At 41.5% G+C, this 7,500-nt stretch overlaps 1 protein-coding gene across 2 annotated transcripts in view; it reads right to left on the reverse strand.

The window, feature by feature from the left end:
- Positions 1 to 7,500, reverse strand: part of LOC143293692 (vitamin D3 receptor-like) — a 716,436-nt gene that overhangs the window by 684,488 nt on the left and 24,448 nt on the right. The window contains exon 1 of one of the 2 annotated variants that reach the window (XM_076604864.1): positions 1 to 55. This exon is cut by the window's left edge and continues 195 nt beyond it. The exons of the other annotated variant lie outside the window; for it this stretch is intronic. The gene's annotated coding sequence lies outside the window, so the exon portion shown is untranslated. Of the gene's footprint in view, positions 56 to 7,500 lie in introns of those variants that run through there. 2 annotated transcript variants of the gene reach the window in all.

The raw sequence follows: 7,500 nt of genomic DNA on the forward strand, positions 1-7,500 counted from the left end.
GCTTCCAAGCTGAGCTACTGCTTCTCCAGCGTCACAGTAGAATATCCAAATGCGGTGACTGTCGTCCTTCCAGAAGGGATTTGTTTTATATTTAAAAAAAAAAAATATATATAATATATATATATATATATAGGATTTTTTTCAACTGTTCGGTTATGGTAGAGTGCGCAGTGTGTGGTCAAGCAGCAGTTGTGGGGGAGTGGGTAGTCACACCTGTAGTATCTTCCAGAAACAAAGTCTAACTTTGTAAGCAAAACCGGCGACTTTCGTGTTAAATCACCCCTCCGCGTCGTCCGTACATACACGCCCACAGACTTTCAGAAGGCATGAAGGTCTCTCCGCTTCCAACTTCGTATTCCAGAGTCAGCTGCTTTGGAAGTGATGTGTGAAGTTTCCGTCTGTTCTTGTTTCGAAAACAAAAGTTACAGTTTCTGGAGATATCAAAGTAATTCCGATTCTAACTTTGTACTCAAGAGTTAGTAACTGTGAAGGTGATCATGAAGATTTCGCCCACCGTTGATTCGAAAACAAAAATTTACACTTTCAGAAGATTCTGAACTTTGTACTCGGGACTCAGTTGTTACGAACGTGATTTTCGTCAACTCCTGTTTCGAAAACAGAAGCTTACTTTGTTTATGGATTCGCAGGAAGTGGTTGTGAATAAATCAAACCAGGCTCGCAGCGATACTTTCGGAAGATGTTAAGGAAGAAACTGGAAGAAGTTTCAGAGCGTATATTCAGCCTGGCAGGAAATTGTCCGAGAGGAATCAAATAATGGAACTTTTCCTGCCAAAGTTTGCACTCAAATGTCGGCTGTTATTGTGGACACGGCTCACAAGTCTCCTGATGTCCTTAACAAAAGGCGACGTCTTTGATCTTCCAAACTTGCTGCTTTCAGTGTCACAGTAGTTCCAGTGTAGTGTCAGCACTTTCAGACGGTACCGAGGAAAGAAATATATTCACTTTTCTGCTCTTCCCCGTCAGTATAACTAAAATTATGCAGACCTATCTAGTCTTCCAGAAGTACTTGCTGAAGACCTAAAATCATGAGCCTTCGCTTCCAAACTGGCACTCGGAATTCAACAGCTCTTGTGATTTATGGGGTCCACACCTAGTCGTATCAGAAAATGAATAAGTAAATAAAAGCACTTTAGCACAAAGCGTCAAAGTAGACACACAGTCTGGCCTGGCAGAGCAGTTCTCGGAAAATGTTAAAGGAATCTCAAGTTTCAGATTTGTACTCGGTGTACAATATGTAACAATGATTCAGTCGCTATAAAATCACAAAAAATCTTCCTTCCAGAAGTATCCGTCGGTGTCCAGAGGATGTCAGGTCTTCACTTCTACTGTCACTGGCCTCAAAGGCAGCCACACAACTAACCTGATCCTCTTTTTTTTTCTTTTTTTCTTTTTTTTTCGAGTCCGCCTTCAATGTCAGTGCGTCAATTTCAATCGATTTTCTCGTAACAGCGTTCTGTGTCCATGCGTTTTTCAGCCAAGAAACCGTAGTATCTAGATTGAAGAAAAAGTCAGTTTAATCAAGCCATCATCATCGTCATCATCACCTACATCATCATTATGACCACCAACATGGTCAGTTATGCCTGTGTTTTAAAAAAGGGGGTTCAGATGGGAGAACCATGTCACAAGACGAAATATTTCTATATCTCTCATATATATATATATATATTATGTGTGTGTGTGTATGTGTGTGTGTGGTGTTTTATCACTGTTGTTGTTTTTAATAAGCAGTTTAGTGCAATAGCAATGCACCCATATGCAAAACAAGTGTATGGTGGTAGAAAACAAACTCAAACAGATTTGACTGATGTGGCTTTTGTCCAACAGGATATCTGTGACTTCTTCGCAAAAAAAAAAGGTCCACAAAACGAGCACAGCAATGACACTGTCCAAGTTGATGTTCAGCCCAGTCGACTTAAGACAGATGCTATGTGGGTAAAGGACACTTCCACACTGACTGAATCCCGATGCTTATGGCCAGCATTACTATTCTATTTGTTGGATTTATATGGAAATAAAGTAAACTGCAAGCATCCAATACGTTATTGGAAAGAATTCATGGCATGATTCATGTACTCGAAGCCCTCAACCCTAACCCCCCCCCCCCCCCCCCCCCCCCCCCCCCCCCCAAAAAAAAAAACCAAAAAAAAAAAACCAATATATCTCAACACACTCATGAAGAATCCATCCTTTCCCGTAAAGTATAGTGTGTGATCATAAATATTCCAGGACTGCATTAAGCAGACTGCAAAAATAAACTGGGCGGTAGTTTTGTTTTTTTTCTTGTAACTCTCATAGTAATCTGCTGTAATATCCAGCATGGCAAGTATCCATTAACTCTCCGAGCATGTTCAGGCAGGCAATTCGCATCCTTAAAGAATGACATTGTCGATCAGTCAGTGAAATTTCTTCCGAAAAAACAAACAAAACGAAAAAAAGAGCCCGTGAAAACTACAATGAACATACATTATCAGTAACACTTTGAATCTCAAAATGTTTACTGTCGGTCAAGACAGTAATTCGCATTTGATATTTTAATACATAATTCCAAGCTGTTTATTGGGTTTTCGTCCACAGTCTTGTTAATGTTGTATATAAACCAAGGGAAGGCACTCGTGGCATGACCACACTGCGTTGGGTTTATGCGAAGGTCAGACATCTGCAACACGTTCACGTATGTTTTTTGGTGTGTGTGGGTGTGTTTTTTTTTTGGGGGGGGGGTTTGTTTTTGTTTTTTGTTGTGTTTTTTCTTTCAAATGGATGTTGTGTAACGTATAGATACGTCTGCGCACGTTGACACGTCTCTGAAACTGCTGAGTCTTGTCATAGGGGACTCTCAAAAACTGTGGGGGTGGATAGAACACAACACATCGTGTGTACATCCAACCGTAGTTTGGCCTGATTTCCTATCGACCTTGAACCCCCGTTCGATAACAGCCAAGTTCATGGCTGGCTATAGTAAGTATGCTGTGCCCAGCGCAACTGGCCGCACTGCTGCCTGACAGCTGTCAACTTTAAGACGATCAGTCCACTTCAGCTTGAACAGCTAGCTGTCCACTTGGATGGACCCGGGAGGCCAAACAATTCAGCATGAAGCTAAAACTATCTCCTCTTCTTCTCCTCCTCCTCCTCCTCCTCCTCTTCTTCTTCTTCTTCTTCTTCTTCTTCTTCTTCTTCTTCTTCAACCTGAGAGGCCATAGTAAACATGTTGATTTTTTTCCCTACTTTGATTTGGAGGGATGCTGCATTTTCCGTTGGGGGTGATTATTTTAAATTGTTTAAACTGGTCACAAAAATTAAAAATGAAGACGACGAAGTCGAAGATGACGAAGAGTTAAAAGCACATTAAAAAAACACAAAGTTGTTCGATGCACAGTTAGCATTAATGTAAAACTAAACAAAACGACCATCCACTACAACTAGCGCCTCATTCTGAAACTTACCACAATAACTATTTAGCCTTCACACACACACACACACACACACACACACACAAAAGCCGTACTGTATCTGGAACCCACCTCAAACAAATCCACGAACCCACAACACAAGCACCATTCAAGTACAGATAACAGACGTATTGAACTCGTCGGCGATTTTCCACATCTGCTGTTCTTTGAACACTAAAATTCTCTCACTTCTGTTTTTTTCCCCCCCAAATGAAGACAACACAACAAACACGGCACAGAGAACTAGTTGGCTTGTCTCTCAAAAACCTGCAGCTGAAGCTTTTCGCTTCTTAATTTTGATCGGCAACTTAAGTTGTCATCCAAGGCGAGGAGCGTCAAAACAAAAGCTGGCCTTAATAAATCCGTGAGTCAGTGAATGAGTGTGTGTGTGTGTATACGTGTGTGCAGCTAATGGCAAGAGTGGACTGGAAGATAGGCTCAGGACGCCGATAGCAGAGTGGTGCTGTCTGTCCCAGGTGAAAAGAGGTCGGCAGATAAAACGGGACGGTCCCTGATCTGATGTAAGGTGAGGTGAGGTGAGGTCAGACTGCAGAACTGTGTGTGACGGACAGGGGAGTTGATTTCGTTTCTTTATCAGCTCAGTTTTGCTCCACGTTAAAAGGTTCTACAGTTAAGTAGTGGTAGTGGTGGTGGTGGTGGTGGTGGTGGTGGTGGGCAGGTGCGTGTTATTTGTGGTGTGTAGTGTTGTGTAATAAAGTGTAGTGGTGTGTGTGTGTGTGTGTGTGTTTGCATGCCAAAAAAGTGGCATGCAAACACACACACACACACACACACACACACACACACACACACACACACACACACATACACCTCTAACATCACACAGTATGGGATGTTGTAAACTGAAAGTTTTCCTCCTCCTACTCCTACTGCTGCTACTACTACTACTGATAATACAACTACTACCACCACCACCACAACTACAAAGCAACAACTACTATTATTACTACTGCTGCTGTTGCTGCTTCTGTTGCTTGTTGCTCTTGCTTCTTACTACTTACTACTACAATTACTGCTGCTGCTATACAACTACCACAGGGCTACTGTTCCTACCAGTACACACACAGAGACGGGGGACAGAGAGAAAGTGACAGACAGAGAGAAAGAGAAAGTGACAGACAGACAGAGGGAAAGAGACAAGACAGACCGACAAAGACAAAACAGAGGGAGATGAGGGAGACAGAGGGAGAGAGACAGACAGACAGACAGAGGGGGAGAGAGGAAGATGAAGACACAGACCAAGAGAAACACAGATACACACATACATAGAGGCAGAGACAGAGAGAGACCATGTGGCCATTGGACCCCCCCCCCCTCTCCCCTCCCCACCCTCACGCGTGAACTAAACAGTTGATGCTGCTATTGGGGCTGATCCACACAACTCCCGTTACTTATTTTGAAAAAAACAAAAAATGGGAAGTCCAATGTATGTGTGAAAGTTTCAAAGTCCTATCGAACATACTCCTTCTCTGTTAAGAGTTTCAACCTCCTCAGCCAAGAGTTAAACGTTGGGTTTTTTTTAATAGTCTGAATGATAAATGGTAGCAAACTGTGACTTCACTGCCCCCACCCCACCCCCACCCCCACCCACACCCCCCAAGTCCTGGATTCTAGAAAACATCTTGCCAGCCAGGTTTTTTGCAGCAGACGGAGGGAAAACAAGCAGAAGTCGCTTGGGGCTAATTCTTGGCTGTATGGTGGTAGGTAGGTAAGGGAGAACTTGAAATGGATTGCTCTTGTAGACAGGTCACTGTCACCTTGGCTTTATTTGAGGATACTTGCGATGCAATGCAGACGCTGCTCATAGATGGACTGTACAACTTTGGGGAAAACAATTTCTACAGAATGTCTGGCAGTAAGAATAGACTTTTCAAGCAAAATATCAACAGCTTCAAAGATCTGCTGAGCTGAAGAAAAAAAAAAATATTCCGGCGCATTTTGTCTTTTCTGACTGACGATATATACATGTCAAAGTGTACGGTGTGTGCACAATGTTTTTGAGAACATTATGTGTTTTTTTTCCTGCTTTTCTTTTTTTCCTTTATAACCAGAGTATCATTATACATGTGTATGTGTGTGTGTGTGTGTGTGTGTGTGTGTGTACGTGTGTGTGTGTGCGTGCGTGTGTGTGTGTGTGTGTGTGTGTCTGTCTGTCTGTCTGTCTGTGCGTGCGTGCGTGACTCATGCCTAACTGAATGAGACAAGAAACGAATGATGAGCACCAAAAGCGAAGCTCTCACTCAGGTGGTAAGGCAGCCTGTTGTGTAAATGACCCCGTAGTTTTTTTTTATAAAGTGCTTACAGCTTGGTCTCTGACCGAGGATACGCACTACTGTATAAGTAGCCATAATTATCAATCAATCAATCAATCAATATCTGACGCTCATGAGCGATCTTTCAATCAATCAGTCCGCCGTGTGTGTTGTTCACATAATGCATGCACCTCATTGCGTGCGACAGAAGGCCGACGGCTGTTGTTTGCGCCGATTGGTGAAGTGAGTCACACCAAAAGTTTTAGTTATCCCTGATATCTGGCTGAAAAATATGAATGTAGGCTATGGTGGCGTGCTTGATAACCCAGTCACTTGAAACAGATTTTGATAGCGCTAACTATTCCTGTTTCGTTTCTTCTTCTTTTTTTTTTTCTTTTTTTTCTTTCTTTCTTTCTTTTTCTTTACTTCGTGAGTTTGATAACATGTCGCTGCAGGAGCGTGTTGCTCCAAATCTGAGGAAAGAGCCAGAGAGAGAGACAGAGACAGAGGCACAGAGAGAGAGAATTGGAGAGAGAGAGAGAGAGGGAGAGAGTGACAATGGGAGACAGAGAGATATACAGAGAAACAGACACATACAGACAGACAGACAGAGAAAAAGACACAGACAGACAGACAGACAGACACACACACACACACACACACACACACACACACACACACACACAATTTTCCATTTTAATTTCAAACAAACAATACTTTTTTTTTTCTTTCTTTCTTTTTTTGCCAATCAAAAACACAGCTCTTCCCTTTCATTTTTATCAATCAAGAAATGTTCAAACTGTGCAATCAGAATTTTCCACTTCTGAACGTCATCTGAACACCTGCTTCATGAAGATCGAAAATAAGATAAAAATAAAAAGAATGAAAGAAAGAAAAAAAAAAAAAGAAGTTCTAGACAAGAATTTTTTTAATCACTCGATGTCAATATTTATATGTGATATTATTTGTTTCAAGTCATCCCACGCAAAAAAGAACTGTTATGTGTGTTGTATACCAATTCCTTTATTTTGTACTCTATCTTTTCCACATTCTGTTCTCTGTCTGTCTGTCTGTCTGTCTGTCTCTCTCTCTCTCTCTCTCTCTCTCTCCCTTTCTTAGTCCCCTCTCCCTTGCCCCCCTCCCCTCCCCTCCATGCACCTCAACCGCCCCCCCCCCACCCCCACCCCCCTTTTCATTCGAATATACAGAAATGTCGATATCTAATTAATACTAACAATCATCATTATGATAGGAATGATAATAATCCAAATTATAATCATATCATTTATTTTCAGTCTAATATCATCATCTTAGATGAACAGACCATAAATAAATAAACGAACTTGTCTCTAGTTGAAAGCGCTTGTTTCTTTGCTCGAGCTCTGTACTGTAACAACAACAACAAAACAAAAACAAAATATGGGTGGGTGGTGGGGAGGTGGGGGTGCGGGAGGGTGCTGATTATCTGGTTGCGGTTTTCCGCAATTTATCTTTATTCTTATCTTATCTGTCTAGTATAATCAATGTGCAGTATAGTAGGCAATGTTTATAATTATATTCAAATAATGTTTCTTAATTCTTTCTGTTTTTACAATAAGAATACTAGTTATTACCTGCAGTGTGTGGATGTATGTATGAAACGGTGTATGTGATTTTTTTTTTTTTTTTTTTTACATTTGTATCTTGGTAATATTCGTAAAAGCTGTTGTTGACTTTTACAGTTATGGTCCCCATGTTGTTTACTTGTCTATGTTGTG

The sequence above is a fragment of the Babylonia areolata genome, chromosome 19 (genome assembly GCF_041734735.1).
Source record: "Babylonia areolata isolate BAREFJ2019XMU chromosome 19, ASM4173473v1, whole genome shotgun sequence".
NCBI classification, from domain to species: Eukaryota; Metazoa; Mollusca; class Gastropoda; order Neogastropoda; family Buccinidae; genus Babylonia; species Babylonia areolata.